General features: G+C 40.9%; 1 protein-coding gene across 2 annotated transcripts in view; it reads left to right on the forward strand.

The window, feature by feature from the left end:
* The window catches only part of acot7 (acyl-CoA thioesterase 7), a 115,677-nt gene that overhangs the window by 45,609 nt on the left and 49,494 nt on the right, over window positions 1-20,574 (forward strand). The window lies entirely within an intron of this gene.

Below are 20,574 nucleotides of genomic sequence, written 5' to 3' on the forward strand. Positions count from 1 at the left end.
CCCACACCTCTGTGCGTCGGTTGAGGTGGGCGGGGTTTGGTAGCGGGGGTGTATAATGTATCCCGGAAGAGTTAGGGCTGCATGGGATTCTGGGTATTTGTCCTGTTGTGTTTATGTTGTGTCACAGTGCGGATGTTCTCCCAAAATGTGTTTGTCATTCTTGTTTGGTGTGGGTTCACAGTGTGGCGCATTATTAGTAAGAGTGTTAAAGTTTTTTTTATACCGCCACCGTCAGTGTAACCTGTGTGGTTGTTGAACAAGTATGCCTTGCTGTCACCTACTTGAGCAAGCGGAAGTCCCATACAACGTGTGGCTTATCAGGCACGCTGGTTGTAGTGGGTGCCATATGCTGTACCATCACGGCACGCATGACGCTGACAAGCGCCATTCATAAAAAACCTGCGTACCGCACCAGCATTCAAATTCCATATAATGGTGTGGGTAGCCTGTCTGAGACCCTTGGTTTAAACATAGAACAAAGCAAAAAAATAACTTTGTATGCAGTGTAATTTAATTTTAAATTTCAAAACATTTTTGTGGCTCTCATTGTTATCTATAATTTGTGAAACTTGTCAAAATGGCTCTTTGACTGGTAAAGGTTGCCGACCCCTGGTCTACACTCTACTATATTGCTCATGCACAAATTACTCCACTTGCCACAATTTTTTTTTAATGATAATTCCTATCTTGCACGATAGAAATACAACACACAGACTTGAAATGAGCCACGCAGTCAATAATGTTGGTGTAATGCAGTGTTGAAGCATGGATTTGAGCATGCACTAAGATACTTTAATGCCTCGGTAAGGAATACAAAATAGAAAACATTTGCAACTATACAGTTACCTTGAGACTTATTGATTGTAGTTATGTTCCGACATTTAAAAATTTAAACTCTCTCCCCATAGCTGCTTTATTACTTACTCCAGGAGCTGAAAGATGCTGCCGACAACTGTGACTAATGACCGTTTTGGCAGCTGTAACTCAGTTTGGCAGGGCTTGGCTTTGGACTCCTGAGCTGTGGATTTAAGACCAGCTGCTGACGAGTTATTGCTGGATTGATGGATTGGCTTTCAGCTCAGAAATCAATAAAGTATAGAAATAATATAACATTTGGACAAATATATAGCACCCGGCGACAGCATGACACTCATGGTGTATTTTATGATGATGAGCTCACTTTTATACGCCGATAACGGCAGAGGCTGCCACCTTGCCCAGTCTAAAACCCTCTTTCCTATAAGTGGACCTGTTTCTAATGTCATGTAAATCAATGTAATTTCAGAGATATCAGTTAAGTACTGTATTCAATGGGTCCTATAAGTCCACATCTTAAGAAAAAAATAATATCGAATATATTGATTTTGAAGATATTATGTTTAATTTGATGCATTCCTGCTGATTTACCATCGGTTTCATATTTTCCGGCATCAATATGTTGTCTGCAGTATTTATCTGACATCTTCGTCAGTCTCTTACAAGTAAAGCTACACAGTAGCGAGCATTGTCTCAGTTTAACTTTCAAGGCAGGAGCAGACTGAACCCACAGCCCTTTTAGTTGCGTGGATGTCCCCCAGGGGCAAGATGAAGCCTAAACACCCACAGAGAAGAAGGGAATTGGGATGAATCTCAAAGGAGGTTGAAGAGAGACAGCTGAATGGATGGAATGAACTAAAAAAAACTACATGAACAATAGTAATAGAACACCTGGTCAATACTATACATCTATACAGGAAATGAAAATTGCTGCTAAAACAGCTCCCAGATCGTTCAACTGAATTTACCGCTATTTGAGTCCCCAGGAGATAATAAAACCAAATAAATATCTGTAAAATGTTTTTTTTTTTATCAAAGTGTTTTGCACATTTATCCGATTGCATATTTGATGAGTACAATTTAAAATATATATTTTCACAGCCTTGAACACTGTAAACCGTACCTTGTTTTACCTAAAATTACACTATAACATGAAATATTGAGTAAATTCTTCAGAATTTATTTATTTATTTATTTTACATATTTGTGGTACTCTTTATTCCAACTATACTTTTAGAATAGGAAAATGAGTTTGAAGTCACACTGTGTGGTGTGCTTGTTTTTTCACTCAGTCCTATTACCCAAAAGTAGAGGTGTTCAAAGTGCGGCGTGGGGGCCAAATGGCCCACAGCTAATTTTCAATGGCCTGCAGCACATTTTGAAAATACTATTACAAAAAAGAGCAAATAGGTGAAATGTAACGAGAACAAGTTGCAATGTTGACTGTAATATCACAAAGCTGCCATGTGGGCTGTTGTTTTTAAAACTGTCTTTGCTCAAAAAATAATGAATAAAAATCAATGTTATGAATTATTGATCTATTTTAAGCTTCAATTACTTCACATCAAGTATTCCACTTTGAAATATTTTGTGTGGAAAATATTGCATATTTTGTGTTTGCTATATAAAAAACAAAGTTTTCAACACAATAAGTGCATTAAACAAACGTGAGAACTAAAAAAACCCCACTAAAATCGACAAATAGATTTGAAGTTGGTCTAGAGATTTAAGTGTGGAAAGTAAAAAAAAAATAAATAAAAAATGTATGACTTATTTTTTATCACTTTTATGAGTGGGGCCTCTTTGGATCCCCAATAACTGTAATGTCATTGTTCAAAGAATACAATTAAATCAAAATATTGTTGTGAATATTTGAACTATTTAAGGCTTCAATTACTTCACATCAATAATCCACTTTGACATTTTTTGGGAGGAAAATATTTTTTGTTTTTGCCATAAAAAATTGATTTTCTTTGACAAAAAGAGCATAATTATTTTTCTTTTTTACTCTATATCATTATATAGACCTGAAGCTGTTATTGAATAATAAAATAATAAATGATATGACATATTTTTATATTTCTAATATTTTGTATTTTTATGACTGAGACCCAGCCGAATCCCCGGGGCCAAACTTAAGGGGAGCCGTGAAGATAATAAAATCTTATATACAGTACAGGCCAGAAGTTTGGACACACTATCTCATTCAATGGGTTTTCTTTATTTTCATAACTATAAACATTGTAGATTGTCACTGAAGGCATCAAAACTATGAATGAACACATGTGGAGTTATGTACTTAACATCCATCCATCCCATCCATTTTCTACCGCTTATTCCCTTTGGGGTCGCGGGGGGCGCTGGAGCCTATCTCAGCTACAATCGGGCGGAAGGCGGGGTACACCCTGGACAAGTCGCCACCTCATCGCAGGGCCAACACAGATAGACAGACAACATTCACACTCACATCCACACACTAGGGCCAATTTAGTGTTGCCAAACAACTTATCCCCAGGTCAGGGCCGGCCCGTGGCATAGGCCGTATAGGCAAATGCTAAGGGCGCCGTCCATCAGGGGGCGCCACGCCAGTGCCACAAATGTTGGAGAAAAAAAAAAGAAAAGAAAAAGTTGGTACTATTATTTCTAAATCCAAAAAATAATCCCACGTTAATTAAAATGCAAAGTAAAGCCTATTTAATAGAAATATTATTTGTTACAACATTACGCCCCCCCCCCCCCCCCCCCCCCCCCGCGCACGGTGCGCCCCCTCCCTTCCCGTATCATGACTCTTTTTGGACACATCAAAAAATCAACACAAGATGTCAAAACGGCCAAAACTGTCAGGTGCCCAAGGAAGAAAAAAAGAGAAAAGAAGAGGAGTAGAAACGAGAAAAGACAGAGGTAGAAGGTAGGTAACGTTAGCCTACATGAAATTATTTGTCTGTTACAGAATGTGATAGTAACCTGGCTTGTTAGCATTAAGCTAATGTTACATGATTCGGCAATTGCTAATCAATAAATAGCTAGTTCTGTTTTAACGTCGGGTTAATATTGTGGAGGGGGCTAAATTGTTATGGAAAATAATAATGTAACGTTAGGTAATTACTGTACTCCCACCTTACATTCCTCAGGTATTAGATCTTTTAAGCAGGTGTTTTTTGTTCACATTGTTATTGCCTTCTGGTTAGCTAATGTTTGCCCTGCAGGTAATAGTCACTTGTCCACCCCTTTATATATTAGGTATAGTTGTAAGTAAAAAAAAAAAGGGTCAAAGATAAAGCTATTCGGTTTCTTGTGAGTATATACACTTCACTTGCCTAGGGCGCCAGATTGGTTAGGGCCGGGCCTGCCCCAGGTGCATGTCTTTGGAGGTGGGAGGAAGCCGGAGTACCCGGAGGGAACCCACGCAGTCACGGGGAGAACATGCAAACTCCACACAGAAAGATCCCGAGCCCGGGATTGAACCCAAGACTACTCAGGACCTTTGTATTGTGAGGCAGATGCACTAACCCCTCTGCCACCGTGAAACAAATAAGGTAAAATAACTGAAAACATGTTTTATATTCACGTTTCTCCAAAATAGCCACCCTTTGCTCTGATTACTGCTTTGCACACTCTTGGCATTCTCTCGATGAGCTTCAAGAGATGGTCACCTGGAATGGTTTTCACTTCACAGGTGTGCTTGAAGCACATGTAGCTTGCATGGCCCCTCCCCCCCCCGAAGCATACGGCTGACCTTTACGTGCACCTCCAAAAATGTTCAACTTCGCGTCAGCTGTGATTGGTCATTTTTTTTAGTACATCATTTCCAGGATTTCTTTCCTGCCCCTCCACTGCCTTGTCTCATTAACGCATTTTAAGGGTCACACAGCTCACTTTGGGGAACCCTCTTGTCTGGTTTCATAGCAATATTGAAAATGATTGTGTGGAGTTTGCATGTTCTCCCCGTGACTGCGTGGGTTCCCTCCGGGTACTCCGGCTTCCTCCCACCTCCAAAAACATGCACCTGGGGATAGGTTGATTGGCAACACTAAATTGGCCCTAGTGTGTGAATGTGAGTGTGAATGTTGTCTGTCTATCTGTGTTGGCCCTGCGATGAGGTGGCGACTTGTCCAGGGTGTACCCCGCCTTCCGCCCGATTGTAGCTGAGATAGGCTCCAGCGCCCCCCGCTACCCCAAAGGGAATAAGCGGTAGAAAATGGATGGATGGATAGTTCCAGCTACTAAGCTAATGGTTAACAAGAGTTGTGGTTGTCTACTAAAGGAAAACATTGCCCTCTTGCATTGTGTAAGAGGTTCTCTGCAGTCCATTGGAAGAGCAAAAGTAACAATTTATTTTGGAATTATGACAGGCGATATCAATAAACAAAAAAAAAAATGAAATTAAAAAAATTATTTATTTGTCGATGTTATTTTTTAACTTTGAAAAAAAAAAAGTTTAATTACGTAATGTGCTTAACGTTACCACCCTATTAGCATGAATGTCATGTGGCTATAATTCGTGTACTGTATATACCAGGGGTCGGCAACCCGCGGCTAGAGCCGCATGCGGCTCTTTAGCGCCGCCCTAGTGGCTCTCTGGAGCTTTTTAAAAAATTTATGAAAAATGGAAAAAGATGAGAGGAAAAAAATCTATTTTTTGTTTTATAATGGTGTCTGTAGGAGGACAAACATGACACAAGCCTCCCTAATTGTTACAAAGCACACTGTTTATATTAAACATGCTTCACTGATTCGAGTATTTGGCGAGCGCCGTTTTGTCCTACTAATTATGGCGGTCCTTGAACTCACCTTAGTTTGTTTACATGTATAACTTTCTCCGACTTTCTAGGACGTGTTTTATGCCACTTCTTTTTCTGTCTCATTTTGTCCACCAAACATTTAACGTTGTGCATGAAAGGTGAGTTTTGTTGATGTTATTGACTTGTGTGGAGTGCTAATCAGACATATTTGGTCACTGCATGACTGCAAGCTAATCAATGCTAACATGCTATTTAGGCTAGTTATATGTACATATTGCATCATTATGCCTCATTTTGTAGCTATACTTGAGGTCATTTAGTTTCCTTTAAGTCCTCTTAATTCAATTTATATCTCATGACACACTATCTGTATGTAATATGGCTTTTAATTTTTTGCGGCTCCAGACAGTTTTGTTTTTGTATTTTTGGTCCAATAGGGCTCTTTCAACATTTTGGGTTGCCGACCCCTGGTATATACCATGGTAAAACTCACTTGTGATAATTACTTTCTGTCCTCTTATGCAAATACGTTATTTTAGGCTTTGGATAAAACACATTCTGTGTAGTTCTGTATGTGTATTATCCGATTGAGTGTTTAAAACAAACAGGCTAAAGAACAGCTTCTTCCCCAGGGCCATAACCATCCTGAACGGACTGCCCCATTGTCCCTCATAACTGCCTTCTCTTCGGTGCAATAACCCATTCCACCAACCACCCTGTTTTTGTTTTGTTTTTTCATGTATATATTCATTTCACACCATATTCATTGCACTTCTACATTTTTTATATTTCTATATATTTGCACATTGTTTTTCTAGCATGCACACATCGCACTGTATGGAATGGCCTCAATCTCGTTACCTTGCGTAATGACAATAAAGCTGATTCTGATTCTAAATGAACATATATTTACATTTTTTTTGAGGGACTTACAACAAGCAAATTGCACTGATTTGGTGGAATAGCCTTCTGCTCTTCTGGAAAGACTTTCTAAATGTGTCTTTTGTCCAAGAAGAACATTTTTGATGACCCCATCTGTCATAGGATGTTGGCTCGTTGGCTCATGCACCAACTCTGTTTGATTGATGGATTTAAACTTTTATTAGTTGATTGCACGGATTGCACACAATTGTAGATATTCCGTACGATTGACCACTAGATGGTAACACCCGAATAAGTTTTTCAACTTGTTTAAGTAGGGGTCCACGTAAATCAATTCAGGGTAAATGTTGTAGTTGATCTATTTAATGGGGCTCTCACTAAAATCATCCAAGCATACCTTTTATGACAAAAATACTCCCACTTGGTGTTAAGTGCAGTTGCACAATACTGCATGTACCTTTTGGGTACATTTTTGGTTACAGTTTTAAGCAATATTTTTTGGCCCATAATTATGGGTGTACGTCGATATAGGTGACTGTGGCATGCATTTAAATAAATAACCATTTTGTTCAAACGTGTGGATTTGCTCCTGGAATAGATGTAAAAAGGCCAGAACAGGAAGGAAAGGAAAAGAAAGGAAGGGGAAAGAGCGAGCAAAGGCAGCACAAATAAATGTTGCACATGTCACGCTTGGCTTTTTAATTTGAAGAACTTGCTCAGACATCTGTCCAATTAAGAATGAAATGTGGAACAAGCATGCAGGTCATTTATAATCCACACACACACACACACACACACACACACACACACACACACACACACACACACACACACACACACACACACACACACACACACACACACACACACGCACACACATGCTACTGCTCATTAGGAAACATTCCCCATTGCTCGTTCTAGCCTTATTTTGTTTACATAAGCAGGAGTCCTGTCCTTCTTCCTCCTCTTTCTTCATGACTTGCTTGAGAGTATTGACTTCTACTTGACAATACAAACTAATCATTTTTCGTATGTTTCCCCTCCGCGCTGTGTAAATGTGACCTACTTGGCTGCAACCTAAGGAGACGTAGAGCACATGCACAAACACAGGAACCACATGTGAACAGCCTGATAGCAAACATACTCTCTCTAAAGTTCAATCTCCAGTCGGGTCGCTTCATACGACAGCATCCATCCAAATAGTGACGTTCAACTTCTGTTTGTAGGGCCTTTGCGTTTTCTTCTATTTGTAATGATTTCAACTGTGTGAGGTATAATAATGATATTGCTGGGTTGCAATCACGTGACCTTGAGGCACTTCCTGGCTTCACATATTGGTCAGCGTCCACGTGCAACCCAGCAGTTACACCCGATGGTACACATAATAATGTAAGATACGCCATACACTGTGTATGAATGTTTGGTGGTGGTTTTCAGTCAGTCTACCCCAGGGCAGCTGTGGCTACAAATGTAGCTTACCACCAACAACGTGTGAATGTGGAGTGAACAGGATAGGATAAGGCATACTTGCCAACCCTCCCGAATTTTCCGGGAGACTCCCGAAATTCAGCGCCTCTCCCGAAAACCTCCCGTGACAAATATTCTCCCAAAAATCACGCCCCCTCCAGCTCCATGCGGACCTGAGTGAGTACAGCCTTTTTTCACGTCCGCTTTCCCACGATATAAACAGCGTGCCTGCCCAATCACGTTATTCCATACGAGGCGTCCGGCATTCCGCCGATGAGCATGGTGCAGATGAAGAAGATCTTCTCGGCGTCCGTGTTGGCGCACACGTTGCCAAAGCCGACGCTGGTCAGGCTGCTGAGGGTGAAGTAGAGGGCGGCGATGTACGAGCTGCGCACCGACGGGCCGCCGACCGTGTTGTTGACGTAGGGCATCTCCAGGCGTTTGCCCAGCTCATGGAGCCATCCTTGGGGAAGAGACGGCGGGAGGACAACAGGGTGACAAGAACTAAATCATCCAGACTAGAGATAAATTGTATTATTATGTTTATCTTACCTAAAAATAAATATATTTATTAATTAAAAAAAAAAAAAAAACGAAATACATTTTTATTATATTTTGCTTAAAACATCAAAATTAATTGTATTTTTATTTGTATTTTTTTCTGACTCCTTATTACACCCAGCCATAGAATTATACATTAAAATAAACATTTGAAATAATTAATTTTAAATGATCATAATAATTCATTTAAAATGACCATATTTAATTATTAAAATAATTGCTTGTTTATCAACAACTTTAGCATTTTATTCATTACATTTTGAAGCTCTCAGAAGCCAAGTTATGTTATATTCCTTAAGGTTTATTTATGCAAGTTTGAAGTTTCAAATATCTAAACACAGTTTTGTTTGCATATTTTCAGGATGTAGATATGTATGTATATATATATATATATATATATATATATATATATATATATATATATATATGAAATACTTGAGTTGGTGAATTCTAGCTGTAAATATACTCCTCCCCTCATAACCACGCCCCCAACCACGCCCCCGCCCCACCCCCGACCACGCCCCATGCCCCACCTCCCGAAATCGGAGGTCTCAAGGTTGGCAAGTATGGGATAAGGGACTTTTTTTTTAATCTTACATTGAGGAAAGTATGCATAAGTCCACAAAAATAAGGTAAAAAACACATGAAAACAAGAGGGAAACGATAAAGTACACAAATAGAATGATGAGTTATTAATGAAGCGCTTTGAGTGTCTAAAAAAGCACTATATAAATCTAATCCATTATTATTTATTAGACTTAGACTTAGACTTCCTTTTTATGGTCATTCAAACTTGAACTTTACAGTACAGATAAGAACAACATTTTGTGACATAAGCTCATGGTAGTGCAGGATAAAAAAGCAATAAGGTGCATATATAAATAAATAAATAGGTTACTGTACAGATAAATAAATTGCACTTTTTCACATGCGTCCACGTTTATGGATGTATGTTATATTGTCTTTTTTATTCCAGTGAGTTAATCCATTTTGGGGGGAGTTGAGGGAAAATTTTTATTATGATGCGTTCAAGAGTCTTACGGCCTGAGGGAAGAAGCTGTTACAGAACCTGGAGGTTCTGCTTCGGAGGCTGCGGAACCTCTTTCTAGAGTCCAGCAGTGAAAACAGTCCTTGGTGGGGGTGGGAGGAGTCTTTGCAGATTTTCTGAGCCCTGGTCAGGCAGCGGCTTTTTGCGATCTCCTGGATAGGAGGAAGAAGAGTCCTGATGATATTTTCCTTCGTCCTAACTACTCTATGGAGAGACTTCCAGTCTGAGGCATTGCAGGCTCCAGTCCAGAGAGAGATGCTGTTGGTCAGCAGGCTCTCTATAGTGGCTCTGTAGAACGTGGTGAGAATGGGGGGAGGGAGCTGTGCTCTTTTCATCCGACGCAAAAAGTTCATGCGCTGCTGAGCTCTTTTTACAAGAGCTCCGGTGTGTAGGGACCAGGTTATATTGTCAGTTATCTGCACCCCCAGGAACTTGGTGCTGCTTACTATCTCCACTGCTGTGCCGTTGATGAAGAGTGGAGCGTGGCTGGACTGGTGCTTCCTGAAGTCAACGATGATCTCCTTGGTCTTGTCGACATTCAGGACCAGGTTGTTGGTTCTGCACCATTCAACCAGATGTTTCACCTCTTCCCTGTAGTCCATGTCGCTGTTGTCACGGATGAGGCCCACTACTGTCGTGTCGTCCGCATACTTCACAATGTGGTTAGTAGTGGACCTGGCGCAGCAGTCATGGGTCATCAACGTGAACAGCAGTGGACTCAGGATGCAGCCCTGGGGGGAGCCGGTGCTCAGGGAGATGGCACTGGAGGTGTTGTTGCCCACTCTCACAGATTGGGGTCTGTTTGTGAGGAAGTCAAGCAGCCAGTTGCATAGGGGGGCACTGAATCCAAGAGGGGCCAGTTTGCTCACCGAGTGCTGCGGGATGATGGTGTTGAATGCTGAGCTGAAGTCCAGAAACAACATCCGCACGTGTGTGTCCTTTCCTTCCAGATGTTCTAAGCTCAGGTGGAGTGCAGAGGAGATGACGTCCTCTGTGGAGCGGTTAGGGCATACTTGCCAACCCTCCCGGAATTTCCGGGAGACTCCCGAAATTCTGCGCCTCTCCCGAAAACCTCCCGGGACAAATTTTCTCCCGAAAATCTCCCGAAATTCAGGCGGAGCTGGAGGCCACGCCCCCTCCAGCTCCATGCGGACCTGAGTCCGCTTTCCCACAATATAAAGAACGTCTACAGTAAAGCAGTCGTTCTGCCGTAAACAGCAATGTTGTGACACTCTTAAACAGGACAATACTGCCATCTAGTGCATTTGATGAAAGCAATTTTGTGCGTGCCACACAGCAATGCATAATCAGAGAGGGTGTTCAGCATGTTTAGAAAGATAGTGACAGAGAATATAACAAGGATGGACAATTCAACCCTTAACTCGACAATGAGTAGATGAGTGTTATGTGTGTGTATATGTGTAAATAAATGAACACTGAAATTCAAGTATTTCTTTTATTTATATATATATATATATATATATATATATATATATATATATATATATATATATATATATATATATGTATGTGTGGGAAAAAAATCACAAGACTATTTCATCTCTACAGGCCTGTTTCATGAGGGGGGGTACCCTCAATCATCAGGAGATTTTTATATTTATTATTATTATTTTTTTATATATATTTTTATATATATATATATATATATATATATATATATATATATATATATATATATATATATATATATATATATAATGTGTATCCATCCATCCATCCATCCATTTCCTACCGCTTATTCCCTTCGGGGTCGCAGGGATATATATATATATATATATATATATATATATATATATATATATATATATACATATATGAAATACTTGACTTGGTGAATTCTAGTTTTAAATATATTCCTCCCCTCTTAACCACGCCCCCAACCACGCCCCCGCCCCAACCACGCACCCACCCCCCATCTCCCGAAATTGGAGGTCTCAAGGTTGGCAAGTATGGGTTAGGGCGATAAGCAAACTGGTATAGGTCGAATGTGAGGCGAAGTCTGGAGACAATATATTCCTTTACCAGCCTACAAACATATGTCGGCGTGTTTAGCACTGAAGAGTAATTGTATAATAATATAGTGAAAAATATGCAAATATCAGCCAATGTCAGTTATTATAAACCCACATCAGGGTCATATGTTTTTGTTTTTGTTTTAAAGTAAATTTAATGGTTAGGATACATTCAGCGAGCTCTGGTCATTTAATTATTCATACTTGAACAGCACAATTATAATTACCTATTCCGGTAGGCACAGTGGAAAATGGTCATGTTTAGATTACATTTAATTCGAGCATGAAACTAAATAATACTCTATATTGGGGATGTCAAACATGCAGAACAGGTTCAATCCGGCCCGCGAAATGAGTTTGCTAAGTGTAAAATTGAGCTTTCTTTTTTAAATGAAAGAAACTGCTGTTCTAAAAGTGTCCATTTGGTGTCACAATAGCAATTCTGTTAGGCAAGCAGGTAGTTTATATTGGGGCGAGCAAGTATACCAAGCAAGAGGTACACGGTAAAGCGGGGCTGCGACTCCTCCCCCTCGACCCAATGTAAAACAAACAGGAGTAAAATAAACAATTGGTGACTCCACTTAAAATGCTGCACGAGACACCGCACATTGATGTAGTTCTGTGAAAATGATTTTCTTCTGTGCAAATTTAAAGAAAGTCAACAATGGAAATGATACATAGAAGTGTTTATATGTATGCTTCATTTTGTTTTTATTCAATCATATATGGGCTGTGACTAGAGATGTCGATAAATGCTTGAAAATGTAATATCGGAAATTATTGGTATCGTTTTTTTTATTATCGGTATCGTTTTTTTTTTGTTTTTTTGTTTTTGTTTTTTTTATCAAATCAACATAAAAAACACAAGATACACTTACAATTAGTGCACCAACCCAAAAAACCTCCCTCCCCCATTTACACTCATTCACACTCATTCACACAAAAGGGTTGTTTCTTTCTGTTATTAATATTCTGGTTCCTACATTATATATCAATATATATCCATACAGTCTGCAAGGGATACAGTCCGTAAGCACACATGATTGTGCGTGCTGCTGGTCCACTAATAGTACTAATCTTTAACAGTTAATTTTCATTCATTACTAGTTTCTATGCAACTGTTTTTATATTGTTTTACTTTCTTTTTTATTCAAGAAAATGTTTTTAATTTATTTATCTTATTTTATTTTATTAATGTAAAAAAAAAAAAAGGACCTTATCTTCACCATACCTGGTTGTCCAAATTAGGAATAATAATGTGTTAATTCCACGACTGTATATATCGATATCGGTTGATATCGGTATCGGTAATTAAAGAGTTGGACAGTATCGGAATATCGGATATCGGCAAAAAGCCATTATCGGACATCCCTAGCTGTGACTTACGGTTTAATTGCTTTGTAGAAACCGATTAAGTCTAATTTCATTGAGGTCTTCATGGTGTTTTTGAAACTGCACCAATTTTTTTCCTCAGAATTTTTTACCAACTTGACGTGTATTGTCAAGAGGATTATTTGTGATGTGTACATTTTCAGAATGTCTTTGTTCGGTTTTGGGCCAAAGTAAAACAAAGAAAACAATCTGAAGTTGTCGTAGTTGTATTTTTAAGATATTATAATAATTATCATTTTTTTAAATCATGTATTGGAAAAAGATCATACTTATACTGTGTATCTTTGCATTACACCTTTACAATTTCTGTTCTTATTTTCATTCATGCCACCTTGGATGCTGTTGCTTTGCATAAGTATCTTACATGCATAGTCTTTCTTACTGGGGTTAGTTTAGCGCAGCTTTCTGACACTATGAGTCTAAACCAGTGGTTCTTAACCTTGTTGGAGATACCGAACCCCACCAGTTTCATACGCGCATTCACTGAACCCTTCTTTAGTGTAAAATAAAATGGTTTTTTTTCAAATTCAAGACAAATTTATGTTTTTTTTACTGGTGCACAAAATTAACCGTGCATCAACATCACCTTGTTCAAAGAACAAAACCAACACAGTGAATGAATTCACAACAAATTACACACATGCAAATCAGTCTGACTTCTGCTGTTGCCGTATCCATAAAGCCGATAGGGAGAAGTTTTTATTCACACGATGAGTCAGGTGTGTCTTGACCTCTGCGGCGGAGGCTCCGTCGAACCCCTGAGGCTGACTCACCGAACCCCTAGGGTTCGATCGAACCCAGGTTAAGAACCACTGGTCTAAACAGACATGGGTAGAGAGGAAGCGTGTGGTAACGTGTGGCATGTTCTGTTATGGGGTTATTTTTGCTACTAGTCAAATTTTTCGTCAAGCTCTTGTATGGGGGATCTGATGAGATTGTGTAGGTGTACCTAATAGTGTGGCCAGTGAGTGTGTGCATAATACAGAAGCAGCTGAAACCTCAAGAGACTGCTCACCATATTAACAAACAAGATCCCTCATTATTTATTGATAATATATGCACACACGGCTTGGTGGCAGTAATATACACATTTTTGACAAAAAGTCAAGAGAAACACAAATCAATGAGTGCTATCCTCCATCTGCTCATTAACTGCACCGACAGAGTTTGCGATGAAGTCCAGAGTCAGTATTCGAAACATTTTAGGTCCTCAAACAAAGTCAGCGTCCCTCCAACCTGCACTTGTTGTACTTTTGTCTTTCCTTTGCTGCGTGTTCACAGGCATTCTCTACATTAATCCTGTACCCTCCCCACACCCCCCACTTTGCCGTTCATGTTCTGAGGGAAGCATACCAGCTGTTTCCATGGGAACGGCTGCTGATTTCCACAGGTGGACACAACTGTACTGATTAAAATCTTACGTATGCAGAGAAAAAGGCAGCAGATTGGCATTTCCTCATTTGTGCTACATTTTGCTCACTCAAAATAAGACACAGTGGCTTTAAAATGATTAGTACAGTGATACCTCAACTTAAAGTACCAGTAGAGTGGAAAAACAAGTTGCCTCTATATCAAGGTCTGGGCAATTATTTTGACTCGGGGGCCAAATGTAGAGAAAGAAATGTGTCTGCGGGCCGGTTTATTTATTTTTAGGAGCACTAATACAAAACCTCACAATAATGCATACTTGCCAACCTTGAGACCTCCGATTTCGGGAGGTGGGGGGTGGGGGGCGTGGTCGGGGTGGGGCGTGGTTGGGGGCGGGGCTAAGAGGGGAGGAGCATATTTACAGCTAGAATTCACCAAGTCAAGTATTTCATATATATATATATATATATATATATATATATATATATATATATATATATATATATATATATATATATATAAGAAATACTTGAATTTCAGTGTTCATTTATTTATACATATACACACACACATAACACTCATCTACTCATTGTTGAGTTAAGGGTTGAATTGTCCATCCTTGTTCTATTCTCTGTTACTATTTTTCTAACCATGCTGAACACCCTTTCGCAGGTACCCAGAAAGGTTTCGAGTACCACCAAAAAAACTGAATCTCTGAAGGCAGTATAAAAATCTGTGTTAAAGGTGTACAAATACTGTTTGTATAATAAGCATGTTATTTTTTACAAATGAGGGTTAAGAGTTCAGTACTAAAAAAAGAAAAAAGAATGTGGCTTAAGTACAGTTTTTTAATCGAGCTGCTGCATTTTTTGGTTGGGTTGTATATATTTTTGAGTAACTTCTATACATTTCTAAAAGGGGAGGAATGTAATAGTGATCTATGTTTGTCTGTTGCCATCTCCTGGTGAATGTTGGCTATAGCGTACTGGGGTTACTTTTTGGTTGGCCAACGATTTACGTGGTGTTGCGCACACGACGTCACTCAGGTCCGCATGGAGCTGGAGGGGGCGTGGCTTCCAGCTCCGCCTGAATTTCGGGAGATTTTCGGGAGAGGCGCTGAATTTCGGGAGTCTCCCGGAAAATCCGGGAGGGTTGGCAAGTATGCAATAATGTATTATTGAATGCTGAAAACGTTAAAAAACGGAATGTCATTTTACATTTTCTACTGAATGAGACACCCAGAATGTACATGAAAATAAAGAATTTGGGATTTACATTATTAACTATGAAGGATAAAACACTGAATATTGACAACATATGAACGTCACACCCCCTCTCGATTTACAATCAAGCGAAACGCAGTGAAACAGTGAAATACGAAGGTGAAGGGTAAAAATAAAAAAAACACCTACGATCTGATATATCACTAAGCTTTAGAACTTTGCTGTAAAAATCTCCTTCCGCGTCTGTCCCTGACACCCGCATTTCAGGCTGGCCGCTCTGGAAACATTCTGTGGAAACGTTCCCCACCCACACTGCCTGGTGCCTCGTCTGAGCTGCTGTGACTTGTATTACCATAGTAACTAATTACATTACCATAGTAACTAATTAGGTTAACATAGTAACTAGTATATCATGCAAAAGCGCATATTCCAACCATTGAAATACTTTGTATAGTTCAAGACTGACAGTCATTTGAAAACATCACTTCACATCATAATGGCAGCTACAGTTTCCATCTCAGGGACGGCGTGGCGCAGTGGAAGAATGGCCGTGCGCGGCCCGAGGGTCCCTGGTTCAATCCCCACCTAGTACCAACCTCGTCATGTCCGTTGTGTCCTGAGCAAGACACTTCACCCTTGCTCCTGATGGGTGCTGGTTAGCGCCTTGCATGGCAGCTCCCTCCATCAGTGTGTGAATGTGTGTGTGAATGGGTAAATGTGGAAGTAGTGTCAAAGTGCTTTGAGTACCTTGAAGGTAGAAAAGCGCTATACAAGTACAACACATTTATAATTTATTTAATGATCTAAAAAAATTATTTAGGACTGTCCGGTGGGCCAGATTGAAAAGCTTAACGGGCCGCATGTGGCCCCCGGGCCTTAATTTGCCCAGATCTGCTCTATATTGAAGCTATTATCATATATACTGTATCTGATTTACGACACAAAGAAGTTTCGAGGACCACTAAGAAAGTCTGATGACATTTACTGTCACAGTCAGTTCCGTTTAATGCTCTCACTCTTAACTTTCTTATCATAACAGAAAGTCTACATTATATCAGACCTACAGTACTGTAAACTCCGCACAAAAACAGAGGCTGCACTTCTCTGTAAATATGTGTGCAACGTGTTTATTTAATCCATAAAGTGAAAAATACGTTAAAAAAAACTGTTTATGAGTGTTTCCATAAGGATGTGGGTGGGTTACTGCCAGGCACGCTAATAATAACAACAGAAGCTGTTTCCATAGTTACCGCTCATTAGGAGGCAGTTTGATGCCGTCCACGATCAAAGCCCTTGCAGGGGAGTGGTTAAGAAGGTGTGCGGAGGGCAGGAACGGGAGCTTATGAAGTGATTAAAGATTCCACTTGTTAATATGCTGAAGCTGATTCGCTGAAATCAAGAATAGGACTAACGTTAGCACAGCAGTTCATAAATAAGTTGATGGTGTTTTTTTCCACTACAGTAAGCAAAAATGTGTTTCTATCAATTATCCTAATTAATGAAGCCCAGGAGGCCATTTAACCTGTGGTGTCAAGACTGTGAGAGGTCACACAGTCTTTGGTTTCACTGTTTTTCCATCACTGCCTCCCCCTTTCATTAGCGGGACCCTTGTTTAATTTAAAGGGCTGGTTAAAATAAATAAAGCATGTTTATGGGCTGTAAAGGCTTCCTCGTAGACTGCCTCTGTTGTTCTGCTGCCAGTGTTCCAAAATGAATGTTTAGATGTAGTGGGATGGTCACAAAGAATTTGATCAGAGGGTATTCTGCCTTTTGGCAAACTGGGCTGCACTTGCGACTTGGTTACTAATTGGCCTTTTTTCTCCGTTTGGAGTGAGCGCTCTCTACTCTACACAGACAGTGTCACCATGCTAGCCCTAACCCTTTCCATGCCCCCCTTCGTTTGTTCCCGCCCTACGGCAAAGGGAGTCATAGTGTGCCATGTCACCCTGTGAATGTGTAACGGCGGTCTTCTGGCTGTCTTGGCCTCCCTTGTCCTCATTTTCAGTCTCGCTTTGAGTTGTACCGTCAACCTTTTGCGTCGTCTTGATCGAGAGAGGATTTTTGTTAATACAGACAGAGATATTTGTTTGTTAAGGACAGTTAGGACCTCCCCTTGTTGTTGCATAAGTAAATCATGCATGCAACATGTCCTTCAAGGGAAGATAATATGGAATCTTAAGATGTAACTAGAAGAGGCAATTCCTGAAGGAATTGCGTGTGAATGCTCCAATGCTGAAGTTGAACTGAAATGCTGACAGAATGTAGTATGAATGTAAGAATCGTTTGAATGTTGGGATGGTTTGAATGTTGAAGAGTTAGAATTTCCGGGAAAACCGGAATTTGGTTTGGAACTTGGGAAAGTGTTCGTTTGAATGTCCAGGATGAGTGGAATGGGTGAATGTTTGAATGGTTTGGAAATCGTGAGATCGACAGGCGGATCGGTGCGGCGTCTTCAGTAATGCGGACGCTGTATCAATCCGTTGTGGTGAAGAAGGAGCTGAGCCGGAAGGCAAAGCTCTCAATTTACCGGTCGATCTACGTTCCCATCCTCACCTATGGTCATGAGCTTTGGGTTATTACCGAAAGGACAAGATCACGGGTACAAGCGGCAAAAATGAGTTTCCTCCGCCGGGTGGCAGGGCTCTCCCTTAGAGATAGGGTGAGAAGCTCTGCCATCCGGGAGGAGCTCTAAGTAAAACCGCTGCTCCTCCACATCGAGAGGAGCCAGATGAGGTGGTTCGGGCATCTGGTCAGGATGCCACCCGAACGCCTCCCTAGGGAGGTGTTTAGGGCACGTCTGAACGGTAGGAGGCTGCGGGGAAGACCCAGGACACGTTGGGAAGACTATGTCTCCCGGCTGGCTTGGGAACGCCTCGGGGTCCCACAGGAAGAGCTGGACGAAGTGGCTGGGGAGAGGGAAGTCTGGGCTTCCCTGCTTAGGCTGCTGCCCCCGCGACCCGACCTCGGATAAGCGGAAGAAGATGGATGGATGGATGGCCCCACAGGGCATTTCTTGTGGGATGGGATTCGTTCCCAGGTATTCAAATAAAGAACCAACTCTTTTTCTTTACTATAGTGGCCTCGATAATGGGAACCGGTTCTCAAAAAGGGATTCGAGTCCATGGAATCGGTTCTTTTCTTATCAAACAACCGGGAGAACCGGTTTCGAACATTATCCCTAGTTAGTACCTGTGAAAACATATTCTGTAGGCGTTGCCACTTTTTGCCACGGTGGTTTTACCAGGACTTTGCGGCTCCTTCTTGGAGCAGACACACCAGTGGCTACATAATGGAGTTTAATAGCACCGGTATTCATACACGTAAGTGTAGGTCTGCTGCACACAGGCGGCAGGGGACTTGTGCTTGACAAAATGCTGAAGATACTGTATTAATCTTCAAGAGAAATTCACATTTCCAGCAACTTTACAAGGGAGGGAAAGCGGCATGCAAGGTTTAAAAAAAAAAGAGATTAAATGACATTAGATTGGATTAGTTTATTTCAAAGGGGACAATGCAATTTCATAAAACACATGACTACACATGGTTAAAGGGGAACATTATCACAATTTCAGAATTGTTAAAACCATTAAAAATCAGTTCCCAGTGGCTTATGATATTTTTCTACGTTTTTTTCAAAATTTTACCCATCACGCAATATCCCAAAAAAAGCTTCAAAAGTGCCTGATTTTAACCACCCGCCCATTTTCCTGTGACGTCACATAGTGAAGCCAACACAAACAAACATGGCGGAAAGAACAGCAAGCTATAGCGACATTAGCTCGGATTCAGACTCGGATTTCAGCGGCTTAAGCGATTCAACAGATTACGAATGTATTGAAACGGATGGTTGTAGTGTGGAGGCAGGTAGCGAAAACGAAATTGAAGAAGAAACTGAAGCTATTGAGCCATATCGGTTTGAACCGTATGCAAGCGAAACCGACGAAAACGACACAACAGCCAGCGACACGGGAGAAAGCGAGGACAAATTCGGCAATCGCCTTCTAACCAACGATTGGTATGTGTTTGTTTGGCATTAAAGGAAACTAACAACTATGCACTAGGTTTACAGCATATGAAATACATTTGGCAACAACATGCACTTTGAGAGTGCAGACAGCCCAATTTTCATCAATTAATATATTCTGTAGACATACCCTCATGTCAGCAGGCCAGGGAAGCTAGGGTTGATATCAATCAATCAATCAATCAACTTTATTTATATAGCCCTAAATCACAAGTGTCTCAAAGGGCTGCACAAGCCACAACGACATCCTTGGTACAAAGCCCACATACGGGCAAGGAAAACTCACCCCAGTGGGACGTCGATGTGAATGACTATGAGAAACCTTGGAGAGGACCGCATATGTGGGTAACCCCCCCCCCTCTAGGGGAGACCGAAAGCAATGGATGTCGAGTGGGTCTGACATAATATTGTGAGAGTCCAGTCCATAGTGGATCCAACATAATAGTAAGAGTCCAGTCCATAGTGGGGCCAGCAGGACACCATCCCGAGCGGAGACGGGTCAGCAGCGTAGAGATGTTCCCAGCCGATGCACAGGCGAGCGGTCCACCCCGGGTCCCGACTCTGGACAGCCAGCACTTCATCCATGGCCACCGGACCTGTGCCCCCCCCCCCCCCCCCCCCTCAAGGAAAAGGGGAGCAGAGGAGAAAAGAAAAGAAACGGCAGATCAACTGGTCTAACAGGGGGGCTATTTAAAGGCTAGAGTATACAAATGAGTTTTAAGATGGGACTTAAATGCTTCTACTGAGGTAGCATCTCTAATTGTTACCGGGAGGGCATTCCATAGTACTGGAGCCCGAATAGAAAACGCTCTACAGCCCGCAGACTTTTTTTGGGCTCTGGGAATCACTAATAAGCCGGAGTTCTTTGAACGCAGATTTCTTGCCGGGACATATGGTACAATGCAATCGACAAGATAGGACGGAGCTAGACCGTGTAGTATTTTATACGTAAGTAGTAAAACCTTAAAGTCACATCTTAAGTGCACAGGAAGCCAGTGCAGGTGAGCCAGTATAGGCG

This window comes from Nerophis lumbriciformis, linkage group LG01, assembly GCF_033978685.3.
Source record: "Nerophis lumbriciformis linkage group LG01, RoL_Nlum_v2.1, whole genome shotgun sequence".
Lineage (NCBI taxonomy): Eukaryota > Metazoa > Chordata > Actinopteri > Syngnathiformes > Syngnathidae > Nerophis > Nerophis lumbriciformis.